Below are 16916 nucleotides of genomic sequence, written 5' to 3' on the forward strand. Positions count from 1 at the left end.
CCAAGCTCAAGCTATTTGTAACAAGATCGACTTTTCTGGGCAGAGACAAGTTGAAGCTCAAGGGTTCAGTGGCGGCATATGGATGTTCTGGAGAGCAGAGAAAGTTGTAGTTTTATTGTATGATGAGAATACTCAATACCTTATGGTATTGATTAAAAGGGGGTTAAGGATCCTTGGCTATTTTCAGCCATCTATGCGAGCCCAAACTTTAATTAACATAAGCAATTATGGGATGAACTGGAGAAAGTGAAGGATTCGTATACTCGCCCTTGGTTACTAAGCTAGCAGGGGACTTTAATGATACTTTGTTGATGGAAGAGAGGAATGGCGTGGGGGCTCTGAAATGCAAAGGCGATGCCGTGAGTTCATTAAATAGGTGGAGAATATGGACCTTATGGACTTAGGCTGTTCGGGTCCTTTGCATACTTGGTTTCAAAGGATAAAACCCTCGACTTTTAAGTAAGCCTGTTTGGACCGAGGACTAGAAAATGATAGTTGGAGGCTTAGATTCGAGGAAGGAGCTGTTCATAACCTCCCTAATTCTCAATCGGACCATTGTCCAATTTTAGTTAGCACGTCAGGTTTTGCCCCGGTTCCAACGGCTTTGAAGCCATTTCGGTTCCAAGCGACGGTTGAATCATAAATAATTTGATGAGTTTGTTCATGAACGCTAAAGAAGTGATGTTCCAATTGTGTCGCTTTTAAAAGTTTTTGCTCGAGATCTGGAAATGTGGTATAAGCAAATTTTTTATACTCCCTCCGTCCTTGAAAGAACGACCCATTTGGCCTAATTTTAGTCCCAAAAAGAATGACCCATTTGTTTTTTTCCTACATCTATTCATTTCCCTTCCTTTTAAAAGTGTCAGCTTGGCAATCTTGTGTATTTTAATTATATTGGTTGTTGTAAAACAATACTTTAATATTATTGGCTAATACAGCATCACATGGATTAGTGTATTATTACATCATGTTAATTAAGCATAGGATAAAGATAAAAACTTACATCTAGGACTTTCTCTCTCTAGATATTAATTGCAGATTATTGATAACTTGTGTTTTCCCATACATTTGTACTTGCAAATTGAGTTTCTTAATACCCGTGAGATCAACCCAAATGGGTCGTTCTTTGGGGGACGGGGGGATTAACATCTTTCGAAAGAAATAAGAACTTTGGGCACTCTTGGAAGGTGTTCAAAGAGAACTATCGAAAGGGACATATCCTCACCTTGTCAAGCTCGAAGAAAATATGTGCAATCAAATGGACGAAATCCTTAATGCCGAAAAAATTCTATGGTTTCAAAAGTCTAGAATGGCAGCTATTAGTGATGGAGAAAGTAACAGTTGGTATTTTCACTGTCGAAGGTCATTAGGAGACGTCGTAATATCATTGAGACTCTGAAGAATGAGCAAGGGAAGTTGAATTTGGATCAACAATACAGTAAGTAAAAAACCTTGTGCTTGATTATTGGAGGGGTTTGTTCCAAGAAGAACATTCTTGACCTCTTACTACTTTGAATGATTCCTGATTTTTACCTGAAGTGTCTAACTCAACTTTTGAGATACTTGCTAGGCCATTTAGTACCTGCAAAGTGCAAGTTTCCCTTAAAAGCATGCATCCTTATAAAGCGCCTGGACCGAATGGGTTCCAACCATTTTTCTACAAGAAGTACTAGGACCTAGTCTATTTAAGTTTGCTAAGGATGGAGAAAAATGTGTTAGAAGGCAGAGACTTCCCTAATGTCCTTAATGATGCTTTTCTAGTTCTTATCCTTAAGGTGGAAACTCCGGAGAAGGCAAACCAATTTTGCCCTAATTGGTTCTTGCAACATTACTTATAAGATAGTGACTAAGGTGATTGTCAATCGACTTAAATCTGTGTTACATACTCTTATTTCTCCTACTTAATGTAGCTTTGTGCCAAAATGTCAAATTACAGACAATGTAGTTATTATGCAAGAGATGCTTCACACAATGAAAACAAGGAAGAGTTTGTGTTATGGCGGTGAAAATAGACTTTGAAAAGGCTTGTGATCGACTTTGGTGGGAGTTTATTCGTGATTCTATCATGGAGTTGAGATCACCGCAAGCTATGGTCGATATCACTATACATTGTATTAAATCGGCTAAACTCCGGATTTTGTGGAATGATGAACTAACGGATACTTTCTCTCCTACTAGAGGGATTCGACAAGGAGACCCACTTTCCCCTTATATCTTTGTGATTTGTATGGAAAGGTTACCTCACCTTATTGATGGAGAAGTCAAATAATGTGGTTGGAAGCCTGTTAGAGCAAGTAGAAATAGACTGGCAAATCTGGCCTTTGCGGATGACTTGGTTCTGTTTAGTGAGGCATCGGAAGAGCAAGCAATTTTAAGCCAACACTACTTTAACAGATTTTGTGAAGCCTCGGGTAGTAAAGTAAGTGTGGCTAAGTCGAAGGTGTTTTTTTTCTAGAAACACCAACTATGATACATGGGATAAAATATATACTCAACTTGGTGTGGATACAACTGAAGAACTTGGGACATACTTGGGTTTTCCGATGTCTAATGGCAGGTCCTCAAAGAGAGAATATAAGCATTTGGTAGATAAAGTGAATGGAAAGTTAGCTGGGTGCAGTGGAAGACCAAAACCCTCTCAATTGCGGGGAGAGAAACCTTAGTACAATCTACTTTGATTAATGATGTGTCTAATTTATATAGTATTTTACCCCCATCCCTTGGTCATAATTAGTAGTGTTTTTAGCTCTTTAGAGCCACTTTTGTTACTAATTGGTGTTTTCTAGTGTTTTTGTAGTTTTGCTTGAGTTTTATAGGAAATTGCACTTTTAGAGCGTTTTCCCGGGTTTTCATGGAGTAACTACGAACATTAGGAGAACATGAACATCTTTGAAGCCCAGAACCGATTAGAGCCAGTGATAAAGGGCTCCGTGTGTGGTACCGGGGCATTTGGACCAAGTATTCAAGACCCGAAGAGGAAATTCGGATTGGGCCGAAAAATCAAGCCCAATCGAAGTCCAATCCTTAAGGAAGAAACCTGGCCCAATCGGGCAAGCTTACGCCCGATCGGACGGGCGCACAGTCAGGAGCATTCAGCAAGGCGCGCCCGATTGGGTGAGCGTTAGCTCGATTGGGCACAGCTGCCCAGAAGAAGTGCGAAGAAAAAGGCGGGCCCGATCAGGCGCGCGTTTCTGAGGGACCTGATTTGCCAAATTCTTAGTTTCTAATCAGGATTGTTTTAGAGTTATTTAAGTACGATTTTAGTACTTGATTTTTGTTTACTTTTTTTCTTAGACTTTCTCTCTCTACTTAGATTATTTTCTTTCTCTAGAATTCTCTCAACTCTTGTTCATGACTCAACTTTGTAGTTCCATTGATTTTTGTAACGATTTCTTCTCTATTAATTTCAACAATTTTATTTCTTTATTCTCTTATGGCTTATTTAATTGCTTTATTTAGTTTAGATTTAATTATGAGTGAGTAGTTTTATTTCTAGGGTTTATGGGGATCCAATAAATATTATGAAGGGGTAATTTATGATTGTTGATTGTCAATGCTTAATTATTTTCCTATTGATTGATTTAATGAAATGCAATTAGATTAGGCTTGGTTTAATTGTATGAGTTTAGCAATATTGGTTCGAGATTCGAGAGATGAGAATTGATGTTTAGGCTTAGTTTCAATAGGCGGACTAATTTATAAATGGTTAAGTCGAGATTCGAGAGATGAGATTTAATACCGGTAAATTAACTCTGTGATTGTAATACGTTGCGAAAGCCCTTTATGATCTGATTAATTGATGCATTGATGTTTGATTATTATGTTTTACCCTGGAATAATGTTTATTGGTGAACCTATGCCCTAGGCTTTTATTTCATTGAATTCCTTCTTATTTTTATTCCTTCCTACTCTTATTTTTAGTAGTTTAGTTACCTTTACAATAATAATTTGGTTACTTGATAATTTAGATTGCTTTTAATTAATTAGAAATAAAGTTATTTGTTTCCCTGTGGTTCGACCCTTCTTCCCGATCTACATTAGTTAGTGGATTTAAGTATTATTTTTGATTAGATTATTACGACTTGAGCCTGTCAAATTTTGGCGTCGTTGCCGGGGAAATGATTTTATTTTTATTTTCTCATTATTTTCGTAGTCTAGATTATCCCCTCTTGTCTTAGAGAACGTTAGTTCTTTGAAGCAATTCTCATATTTGTCTTTTAGTTCTTTGTTTATGCCCAGGTGTTCCAGATCAGGTTACATTCCATTCGATCCTGAGATTGAGCGCTCGTTTCATAGACTAAAGAATCTTTATAGACAAATCCTGGCAGGTTCTGAGGAAGACAATAATCGAAGAGACCCTCCAACTGATTCTAGTGACTCAGAAATTCCTTCAGATCCATAATCAGAGATGGCAGTACCAAAAAAGCTCAGTGATTACTCGCAGCCAAAGCTCACAGATTTTCCACACCTTACTTCCACTCTGGCCCTGGATGGAGTGCAATTTGAAATCAAACCCCGATTTATAACCATGATAGAGAGGAAGAAATTTAGTGGAGCTAAGGGTGAAGATCTTAATCTTCACATTGCAGATTTCTGCCAATATTGCAACACCATTAGACAAGCCGGGGTCACGCAGGACCAAATCAGGGAGATTCTTTTTCCCTTTTCATTATGTGGAAAAGCTAAACTATGGTTTAATGGTTTGAATAGAACTACACTTGGTATTACTGACTGGGAAACTCTTGCCTTGAATTTTTATAATAAATATTACCCTACAGAGAGAACAGCAGTACTAAGGAGTGATATTCAGAACTTCGCCTAAGAGGCCGATGAAACTCTATATAAGGCTTGGGAGATGTTCAATGATCTACAGAGAGAATGCCCCCACCATAATCTGGCACAATGGCAATTGATCCAAGTCTTTTACAATGGAAAACATAATGTTGATTCCCTATTCTTTTTGCAAGCTCAGTTAACATCTATTTGTTAGAAACTAGATAATCTTAATGTTACTCCTAACTCTGTAGCTAATGTTTCTAATGTTACTAACAATGAAGCTTTTTGTGAAAATTGTGGAATTGTAGGGCATTGGGAGCAAGATTGTAGGAGTTCCATGGAGCAAGTTAATGTCTTTCAAACCTATAGGCAAAATAACCCATACTCTAACTCTTATAATCCTGGTCTCCGGAAACATCCATATCTTTCTTACCGGAGTACCAATGTACAAAACCCTTCACCTTCACAAAAACCACAACAGCAACCTCCACCACAGCAGAAGTATTACCATCCTAATTCTGGCCAGAAAAGCCAAACACAACCCTCCTCATCTTCTGACCCTGCTATGACATAAATTAGAGAAATGCTTATATACATGAAAAAGCATATGGAGAGTAAGAATGCACAAATCGATTCAATTATAGCCCACAATAAAATCATGGATAATCAAATTGTGTAACTTTCATCTACCCTACAAACCTGTCAGCAGGGAGCTCTACCATCGCAACCAATCCATCCCACAGATCAGGCCAATGCGATCACTCTAAGGAGTGGTTCACATTATGATGGACCTCCTATGCCAAAGGAAGATGGACCTGTTCCTGATCCTGATTCCTCTATACCAAACGCTAATCCTGCTAACCCTGCGGGGCTACAAAAAGATACTAACCCTTCTAATGTTTCTTTGCAGGGTAAATCTCAAGATAAGGGAGGAGATGTGCAGAGCCCAATTATCAAACTACCATTCCCCAATAGACAATTGAAGAGTAAGTTTGATAAACAATTCGGTAAGTTTTTGGAGGTTGTGAAAAACTTGCAGGTAATAGTTCCTTTCATTGATTTAATCACTCAGGTTCCTGCATATGCTAAGTTTATTAAAGATATTCTGACTAGGAAAAGGGCCTTTAATGAGGTAGAAACTGTAGCTTTTACAGAGGTGTAGTGCTTTATTGCAAAATAAATCCCCTCCTAAGTTAAAGGATCCTGGTAGTTTTTCTATCCCTTGTCATAGAGGAAATGTTTTCATTGATAAAGCTTTGTGTGATTTGGGTGCCAGTGTCAGTGTTATGCCATCGTCTGTATGTGCTAAACTTAATATGGGTGATTTAAAAGTTACTAATATAACTTTGCAAATGGAAAATCGCTCTGCTAAGTACCCTTTAGGTATTTTAGAAGATGCCTCTGTCAGAGTTGGTAAATTTTTTATCCCTGTTGATTTTGTTGTTTTAGACATGGCTGAAGATACACAAATTTCCATTATATTAGGTAGGCCTTTTCTCTATACTGCAGGAGCCATTATTGATGTCAAAAATGGTAAACTAACCCTTTCTGTTGGTGATGGTAATGTTACTTTTATATTAGGGAAAGTTTTGAACGGACCTATGTTAGAGGAAAATTGTTGTTTTATTGCTGTGATTGATATAATGGATGATATTTGTGATGATAGCTTACCACAGGTTCTTGCAAGGGATCCCTTGGAGGAAATTCTTTGTGGAAATTTATCTGCAGATAATGCAAGCGTCTGGGGTAATGAAGTAAATGCTATTGAAAAAGCTCTTTCCCTAAAAGAGTTAGACCCCAAAGAGACCATGAAGGTAGTAAATTTAGTTCCGGAATCAAAACCTGCAAAGGTTAAGAAAACTGAACTAAAACCTCTCCCTTGTCATTTAAAATATATTTTTCTTGATGAGCAGGAACTATACCCCGTGATCATCAGTACTGCACTTGATGACCTACAAACTTCCCAACTTCTAGAGGTTCTTTAAACCCATAAAAGAGAAATTGGGTACAGTATTGATGATCATAAGGGTATTAGCCCTGATTTTTGTATGCACGGGATCCATTTAGAGGACAACTACAAGCCCTGCATTCAACCTTATAGAAGGTTGAATCCTAATATGCAAGAAGTAGTCAAGAAAGAGGTTATGAAATTACTTGATGCAGGTATTATCTATCCTATTTCTGACTCCAAGGGGGTAAGTCCTGTACAGGTGGTGCCTAAGAAGGGTGGGATGACTGTGATTTAAAACGAAAAAAATGAATTGATTCCCACTAGAACTGTTACAGGGTGGCATATGTGCATTGATTATCGTAGATTAAATATCGCCACTAAAAAGGACCACTTCCCCCTTCCCTTTATAGATCAAATGCTTGAAAGGTTAGCTAATCATAAGTTCTTTTGCTATTTAGATGGGTATTCGGGATTTTTTCAAATTCCAATTCACCCTGAAGATCAGGAAAAGACTACATTTACATGTCCTTATGGTACTTTAATTTGCATATCGTAGGATGCCCTTTGGTTTATGTAATGCCCCCGCCACCTTTCAACGTTGCATGATGAGCATTTGTTCTGATTTCATAGAGTCTATTATGGAAGTCTTTATGGATGATTTTAGCGTGTATGGTTCTTCATTTGATGCATGTTTAATAAATCTCGCTAAAATCTTGAAACGATGTGAAGAATGCAATTTGGTGCTAACTGGGAGAAATGTAACTTTATAGTGATAGAGGGAGTAGTGCTAGGTCATATTGTATCTGATAAGGGTGTACAAGTAAACAAAGCTAAGATTTCAGTGATTGAGCAATTACCTCCCCCAGTTAATGTTAAGGGAGTTAGAAGTTTCTTAGGTCATGCGGGGTTTTATCGTCGCTTTATCAAAGATTTTTCTAAAATAGCTAAACCATTAACTCATCTTTTACTTAAGGATGCCCCTTTTATTTTTACTGACGAGTGTCTTGAGGCTTTTAATAGGATAAAGCAGGCTTTGATATCGGCACCCATCATATGTGCTCCCTATTGGAATCTTCCTTTCGAGATTATGTGTGATGCAAGTGACTTTGTACTAGGAGCCGTGCTCGGACAGAGAAAGAACAAAGTTTTGCATGCTATTTATTATGCAAGTAAAACTTTGGATGAAGCCCAAGTCAACTATGCCACCACGGAGAAGAAGTTTCTTTCTGTGATTTATGCTTTAGAAAAATTTAGATCATATCTTGTTGGTTTTAAAGTTATTGTTTTTATTGACCATGCAGGTATGAAGTACTTGATAGCCAAGGTGGAATCAAAGCCTAGGCTACTCCATTGGGTCCTTTTGCTCCAGGATTTCAATATTGAGATAAAAGATAAAAAGGGAGCAGAGAACGTAGTGGCAGACCACTTGTCACGTATCAGGTATGATGAGGGTAAGGATTCTCTTCCTATAGATGATTCTTTCCCTGATGACAACCTGTATGCAGTTGTAGAGCAACACCCTTGGTATGCTGATCTTGCTAATTATTTAGTGGGTGATACTCTACCTCCTGACTTGTCCTACCAACAGAAAAAGAAATTCCTTTCTGATGTTAAACATTATTTTTGGGATGATCCTTTTTTCTTTCGTGAGTGTGCAGATGGATTATTTCGCAGGTGTGTTCCCGAATGGGAAGTTCACGGTGTGCTTACTAGTTGCCACACCTCACCTTATGGAGGACATCACGGCCCCGCCAAAACGGTGGCCAAGATTATTGAGTCAGGTTTCTATTGGTCTACTATGTTTAAGGATGCTAACACTTTTGTGCAGGCTTATGATTCTTGCAAAAGGACTGGCGACATCTCGCGACGGCATGAGATGCCTTAAACTGGGATTCTTGAAATTTTTTATGTTTGGGGTGTTGATTACATGGGACCGTTCCCTTCTTCAAATGAGAACCGCTATATACTTGTCGTCGTTGACTATGTATCTAAGTGGGTTGAGGCCATTGCCACTCCTACTAATGATGCCAAGGTGGTCCACGAACTTTTCAAGAAGACCATCTTTCCAAGATTTGGAGTACCTAGAGCTATAATCAGTGACGGAGGATCTCACTTTCATGAGCGGAAGCTAGATACCCTCCTCAAAAAGTATGGTGTTTACCATGGGACAGGTTTAGCCTACCATCCCCAAACTAGTGGCCAAGTTGAAGTTTCCAACCGTGAGATCAAGGTTATTCTAGAGAAGGTGGTGGAAAAATCAAGGAAAGATTGGAGTGATAAGTTGGATGATACCCTTTGGGCATACAGAACTGCGTTTAAGACCCCGATAAATATTACTCCATATAGACTCGTGTACGGTAAAGAATGTCATCTTCCGGTGGAACTAGAATATAAGGCATATTGGGCTATTAAGGAGCTCAATTTGGATGCTAAACTAGCGGGAGAAAAGAGGTTACTTCAACTTAACTAACTTGATGAGTTTAGGTTGATGGCCTATGATAGCGCACGTGTCTACAAGGAGAAGACAAAGAGATGGCACGACAAGATGATCCTTCCGAGAGAGATCAAAGAGGGTAATAAAGTGTTGCTGTTCAACTCTAGACTTAAAACTATTCCCAGGAAAGTTAAAGTCAAGGTGGTCGGGTCCTTTTACTGTCAAAAGGGCTAACAAATTTGGTTCTGTGGAGTTATTCGATGAGCATGGTAATCAGTTCAAGGTTAATGGCCAAAGACTTAAGCTATATCATGAGGGGGCTACGATTGGTGCGGTTGAACTACTTCACCTAAGCGGTTCCGGTTCATCTTGAGCTTCAATGTGGTAAGAGGGTCGTGCGGGACCTAGATAAACCAGCGCTTTGCAGGAGGCAACTCGTACTTCTTGCTTTCTAGACTAGTTTTTCCTTTATTTTTTTATTTTTTTTAGAGAGGTGAGGAGAGTGCAATTTTACCTTTCCAAAGTGTTTTTGTACAGGTATTAGATCAATAAGTAAGGAGATTTAAAGAGAAAAATTTAGAAGAATAACCACTCCGAGTTGGGCACGGGCCCGATCGGGCGGAGGTCGTCCGATCGGGGGCGCACCTAACCATTGCAATCGAGCAAAAATATGCCCGATCGGGCAAGGAGTCCCGATCGGGGGCACAAGTGAAGAAATTTCGGAGCTTTATTTCGCCCGATCGGGCGGATTTTTAGAGAAATCGAGTGAATGAAAAAGATTTATCGGGCGAACGAAGGGAGATAATCTTCTTCGAGTTCGCGCCTGATCGGGCAGATGTCGCCCGACCGGGCGCACAACTGTGCAATCCAGACCACCTTATTTTGCCCGATCGGGCACACCTATTAGCCGTCCCCCTTTTATTTATTTTCTCCTCCCTTTCTTTCTTTTTCCTTCTTACTTCTTCTTCTTCTTTCACACTTTTCTCTCTAAAACCTCCATTTTCATATCTTCAACCTCACTTTCTTTCCAAGATCTCCTCAAATTCATCCATCAAAACTCCAAAAATTTTACATATTTTTCGTCCTTTCACCTTCCTCTACATTCTCCACTAAATTTCTACCACTTTCTCTCAAGATTTCTCAAACCCTTAGAGAGAGAAAGCTTCAAAATCCTACCATTCATATACAAATGGCTTCCAAAAGATCAAGGCAACAAAGGGGTGAGAGTTCGGGAAACAATAACAACCAATGGTTGACCTGGAACTCCAAATTCCGAGATGGAACGAAGTGGTAATCACCTCAATCGAGCAAAGAACTAGGATGCTTAACCTCATTGAGAGGCTAGTAATCTCTACACGTTTTGTTCATCACCCTACTTTGTCTAGATTAGGACTTGATAAACCGGTAGAAAAACTATTCAAGGGTATTGGAATGAGTGGCTTTTTTCAAATGCATTATGACACTTATGATTATTTGACTTTGGAATTTATTTCCAGTTTCAATGTGATTAAAACTAATGCTTTTATTACTCATGTTCAATTCAGATTGGTTAACAATGATGTGCTTTTGACTTTAAAAGAATTTGGAAAATTGTTTGAGCTAAAATCGGATAAACCCATTGAACCCTCTCAAGAGCACATTGTCATGGTCTATAGAAGACTCACCGGGGAGGGTTTAACCAACCTCCAACATGCCAAGGGGACGTGGATTCAACATCCCGTCCCAAAGTTTTGGCAAAGGTTTGCCGGCCTCACAATCTTTGGGAGGCACGAGCCGAAAAATGTTAGGAGGGATGAGCTTGAGTTGTTGGCCTCCTACATGATCCCTAGTACCGAAAAATTAAACATACCGCATAGGATAGCCCAACACTTCCAATGGGCGGCCCATGAGTCCAAGAGGGGTAGGTCTAGGCCGCCTATCTATTTTGGGGGATTGGTTACCCACATCGCGGTAAAACATCTAGGTTGGACCCCGACCGGCCATAGGAAAGTAGAGGGTTCTACCCTTATGAACCTAGCCTCCCTAGGAGGCCTTAACTGGGTTCAACCCATGGGAGGTGAGACATGGTGGATAGTCCACCGAGAGTCGGGTAGGAGAGATCAAGCTTTTAAACTACCCAACCCCACCTTGGCCAAATTTGAGAAGGGAAAGCCTTCATACACTTTTGAGTTAGACGGTCGAGGAGAGGCTCAAGAGGCTCACCATTCACCACCACCCCACCCATCACCCCAATTCCTACACCACCCCAAACCTACACATATGACATCCCTACCTCCTCCGTTGATTACAACATAGACCCCCATGCCCCATATGACTTTTCGGCTTTTAGGAGCCAACTTGACAAGATTGAGAGAGGGCAAGGGAGAGTAGAGGGTATGGTGCAAAACCTAGACTCTAGAGTAGGTTCTCTAGATAGGAGGGTTGGGCATGTGGAGAGGAACCTCGGGAGGGGTTTATACCCCATGTATGATGATTATGCAGGTCGAGGGGCTATTCCCCTCGACGCTCTTGTTCCCGACTGGTTCCAATACCCCCAAGGAGGGTATTCGACCCCCGGAGCCTATGGTACTTATGTGGACTACTCTTTGGTCCATGGTTATGGGGCCGATGCTCCTTTTAGTGGGATTGGGGGAAATGTAGACCATAACTACTTTGCAGGTGGTTCGGGTTATGGTGGTGTTGGTACGAGCCATGGTGGCGCCGGCTCTAGCTACGGAGGTGGCTATCATAGGATGGATGAGGATGATGATGAGGAGTAGCTACTCCTAGCTACACCCCCAAGTCAATGAGGGCATTGCTTGATTTGGCTTGGGGGAGATATCTTGTACATATGGTAACTCTTTCTCTCTTTTCTCTATTTATCGCTTTCTAGTATAGATTTAATTGCTTTCTAGTGTAGTTTTTATTGCTTTCCTATATGAAAAATACAAAAAAAAAATTGAAAAATAAAAAAATCCAAAAATACGTTCCAATGAATTATAAATCATGCTTCCCTGTGTCCCATACTTGGAATATATTGTTTTAATTCTTGGTATATGATAATGAGCATTGTTAATTTGCTGATCATGATTTGAATTTTAATTGTTCGGATGCCTAAACATGCGTCAATTTTGTCAACCGTTTGTGAATATAGTGCTTGACTAGTTGATTTGATTAGGAATTGTGTGATAGTTCCTGGTATGTCAAGGAATTTGAGTATTGGTTTGCAACTATTAATAATGTTTGTATGGCTCAATATTATGCACATTAAGGAGGACGAAGGCATTTGTTCTTTTAGGTAGCCTTCAGACGATATTAGATACATTTGTTCCCTTCTTGTTACCCATGTTGTTGTTTGTGCCCTTTTTATTGATTATGTAGCCACATTACAAGCCTATATGAGCCCCATTGGTTACTAGTCCCAAGCTTGGCTTGGGGGAGCTATTAGTTGGTGAGGTGAGGGAGTTGTGATGTGCACTTTATTTGCACAATGTGGGAATAAAAGAAGAGTGATTATTCTTTTGATATTGTGGTTGGAAAAATGTTGATAGTTTGTGTTTCAAAGTTGAAATTTTCCAATGTGAGATAAAAAGAAAAAAAAAAGATCAAAGAAAAAAATTGTTTTAAATGTTCAAATGTTCTATGTGAAGGTTGCTCAAGAAAAAAAAAATTCATGAAAAAAAGAAGTTTGAAAAAAAAAGAAAGAAAAGAAAAAGAATGAGTTCAAAGTTTGTTTTGATTCACTCTATATCTTTATCATCATATTTTGTGAGTGAATGTGTAAGTGTTGGGATTGTTGTTATGTATGGGATTGTTTGGTGAACTTTTGTGGAGTTAAGTTGTGATTGGAGATGATTTGGTCATTACTTGTTTTTTAACTTGGGTTTTGTTAGGATATGGCTCCCTTAAGCATGGCTTTTCTCTCACATTTTTCCTAAATTTATCCTACCCTTTACCCTAGCCTTACATTACAAGCTTTAAAGACCTTCCGACCTTTGTGCATGGAGTTGTATGAATGTCAAAGTGTTGTTTATCAATGTAAGTTATGATTTGACATATTTCGAGTCGACTAGTAGGTTGAGTGTACATCTTTTTAAACACACGAGAGTGTGAGTTGGGAGGGCATTATTCACATTAAAGGGGTTGGTTGGTGAACGATCAAGTACATCTTTTACTCGCCACATAAATGAGAGTTGAGTGTGAGAGCACTAGTCTTGAATTCTATACGCTCATGTGGTTTTCTCTACTTGACAATTGTTGGGGAGGAAGAGTAATTAGATGAATGAAATTGATTGACATTAAAGCATGTTCATTAGATTTGCCTTGAATCGTTTGTGCTTGATTTTGTTTACTTGGGATGAAGCGTGTTTTATATGTTCATTGATGAGCTCTTTGCTTAGGGACAAGCAAAGGTTTGGCTTGGGGGAGTTTGATGTGTCCAATTTATATAGTATTTTACCCCCGGCCCTTGGTCATAATTAGTAGTGTTTTTGGCTCTTTAGAACCACTTTTGTTACTAATTGGTGTTTTCTAGTGTTTTTGTAGTTTTGCTTGAGTTTTATAGGAAATTGCACTTTTGGAGCGTTTTCCCAGGTTATCATGAAGCAACTACGGACATTAGGAGAACACGACCATCTTTGAAGCCCAGGACCGGTTAGAGCCGGTGATTAAGGGCTCGGTGTGTGATACCGGGGCATTTGGACCAAGTATTCAAGACCCGAAGAGGAAATTTGGATTGGGCCGAAGAATCAAGCCGAATCAAAGTCCAAGCCTCGAGGAAGAAACCGGGCCAGATCGGGCAAGCTTACGCCCGATCGGGCGGGCGCACAGTCAGGAGCATCGACAAGGCACGCCCGATCGGGTTAGCGTTAGCTCGATCGGGCGCAGCTGCCTAGAAGAAGTGCGAAGAAAAAGGCGGGTCCGATCGGGCGGCCCTTCGCCCGATCGGGCGCGCGTTTCTGAGGGACCTAATTTGCCGAATTTTTAGTTTCTAATTAGGATTGTTTTAGAGTTGTTTAAGTACGATTTTAGTACTTGATTTTTGTTTACCTTCTTTCTTAGACTTTCTTTCTCTACTTAGATTATTTTCTCTCTCTAGAATTCTCTCAACTCTTGTTCTTGACTCAACTTTGTAGTTCCATTGATTTTGGTAACGATTTCTTCTCTATTAATTTCAGCAATTTTATTTCTTTATTCTCCTATGGCTTATTTAATTGCTTTATTCAGTTTAGATTTAATTATGAGTGAGTAGTTTTATTTCTAGGGTTTATGGGGATCCAATAAATATTATGAAGGGGTAATTTATGATTGTTGATTGTCAATGCTTAATTATATTCCTATTGATTGATTTAATGCTATGCAATTAGATGAGGCCTGGTTTAATTGTATGAGTTTAGCAATATTGGTTCGAGATTCGAGAGATGAGAATTGATGTTTAGGCTTAGTTTCAATAGGCGGGCTAATTTATAAATAGTTAAGTCGAGATTCGAGAGATGAGATTTAATACCGGTAAATTAACTCTGTGATTGTAATACGTAGCGAAAGCCCTTTATGATCTGATTAATTGATGCATTGATGTTTGATTATTATGTTTTACCCTGGAATACTGTTTATTGGTGAACCTATGCCCTAGGCTTTTATTTCATTTAATTCCCTCTTATTTTTATTCCTTCCTACTCTTATTTTTAGTAGTTTAGTTACCTTTACAATAATAATTTGGTTACTTGATAATTTAGATTGCTTTTAATTAATTAGAAATAAATTGATTTGTTTCCCTGTGGTTCGACTCTTCTTCCCTATCTACATTAGTTAGTGGATTTAGGTATTATTTTTTATTAGCTGATTATGACTTGAGCCTGTCAATTACAAATTCCTAGTTATACTATGCAATCAACTTAGCTACCTAGATTTACTGGTGATGAAATTAATAGGAAGAACTGAAAATTCTTGTGGGGTGAGCTAGAGGGAAGAAGGAAGGTTCATATAGTGTCTTAGTAAAGCATCATTCGTCTGAAAGATCAAGGTGGGCTGGGATTTAATTGAATATGTGAGGCTAATAAAGCGTTTCTAGTCAAACTTGGTTGGAGGCTGCTTGCTAAGCCTAGTTCTTTAAGGCCTCAAATTGTCTGTGTTAAATATTGTGATAATAGATGCGATTTGGACATGTTCAAGGATAGGTCGAATGCTTCAAGTGCGTGGAAAGGCATTATGAGCAATGTCGATGTTGTACAAAAGGGAATCAACATGGCTATAGGCAATGGTGCTCGCACGTTCTTCTGGCATCATATATTGGCGGCCACGGATCAACCTCTCCTTAGCTATGCAATTAGAGAATTGACACCACATATCCAAGACATGATTGTCAAGGAAATGTGGGATCATAATTCGGGGTGGAAGGTGAACTATTTGCTAAATATTTACCTGATCAAATTTTAGGTAAGATAGCTTTGAATTTTGTAGTAAATGATGAAGAAACAGTATATGAAGTCTACTAGAGAGGTTCTCCTTTAGGGGTTTTACGATTAAATCGGCCATTGAGATTATTCAAGAAGAGAAAGTTGAACATATTGAAAGTGTGAAGGGATGGAAAACGATTTGGCGTCTCCCTGTGCCTCAAAGAATGAATTAAGTTTTTTCTTTGGCTTATCGCACAAGATTGACTTTTAACTAATAAAAATCGATTCATTGGAGGTTTGACTAATGACCCTTGTTGTGGTGTCTATGGTGGGAATGAAGAGACAGTGCAACATATTCTTAAGGATTGCCCTGCTGCGGGGTGATTTGGCATAAATTTGGTGGGTGTTAGTAGCTTCAATAATTCGAGCAACACTGAGACAGTGGACTGGATTCTCGATAATTCCTCGTGTGGAGATGCAACCAGGGGTAAGGAGTGGCCAAGAGTCTTTGCTATGGCTTGCTGGTGGTTGTGGAGATGGCATAATGAGAGAACCTTCAATAATGACCCAAGAATTCCCATTGACAAGATTAAATTTATCTTTGCGAGAATTGGGTTGGTCAAGCAGGCTATAGAAAGAGGGGAAAGGATGCTCCTCCAAGGTGGAAAGCATAAGAGGGTTCAAGTGTACATTAGATGGCAGCAACCAGACATTAGATGGGTAAAACTTAATACTGATGGGGCAGCTAAAGGAAATCTAGGCCCAACAGGAGCTGGCAACTTGATTCGGGGTAGCAGCGGCGAGCTCTTCGAATGCTTTTCAATGAGGTGTGGCATTTTCACTTGCACCAAAGCAGAATTGTTAGCAGTGATGAAGGGCTTGATGATAGCTTGGGAAGGAGGACATCGCAAGGTGTTAGTTTCCGTTGATTCAGAAGTAGTTGCTAGTATGTTGGTGGATAATACTCCACTCAACTCTCCATGTATTCACATGATTCGCAAGTGTAAGGCACTAATTTCAGGTAGGGGTTGGGAGGTCAAGGTGTCACAGTGCTATAGAGAGGCCAATCTTGCAGCGGACTGGCTTGCTAGCTATGGTGTGACGGCGGCGGCTCAAGAAACTTGTCATGATTGGTATTTTAGGGTTTCAGTATTTTGGCCAAACCGAAACCGATCCACTTAATTTCGGTTTTGGGATTTTGCAAACCGCACCACACTACTTTAACTTTGAAACCAAACCAAACCAAACCAAACCAAACTACCTAAATTTCAGTTTTTTGAAAAAAAAAAAAACCAAACCGCACCGAATTTCCTATCAAGCATCATAAACATCAAATTTTGCACAAAAAAAAAAAAAAAAAAAAAAAAAAAAAAAAAAAAAA

This window comes from Chenopodium album, chromosome 7, assembly GCF_948465745.1.
Source record: "Chenopodium album chromosome 7, dcCheAlbu1.1, whole genome shotgun sequence".
Taxonomy (NCBI): domain Eukaryota; kingdom Viridiplantae; phylum Streptophyta; class Magnoliopsida; order Caryophyllales; family Amaranthaceae; genus Chenopodium; species Chenopodium album.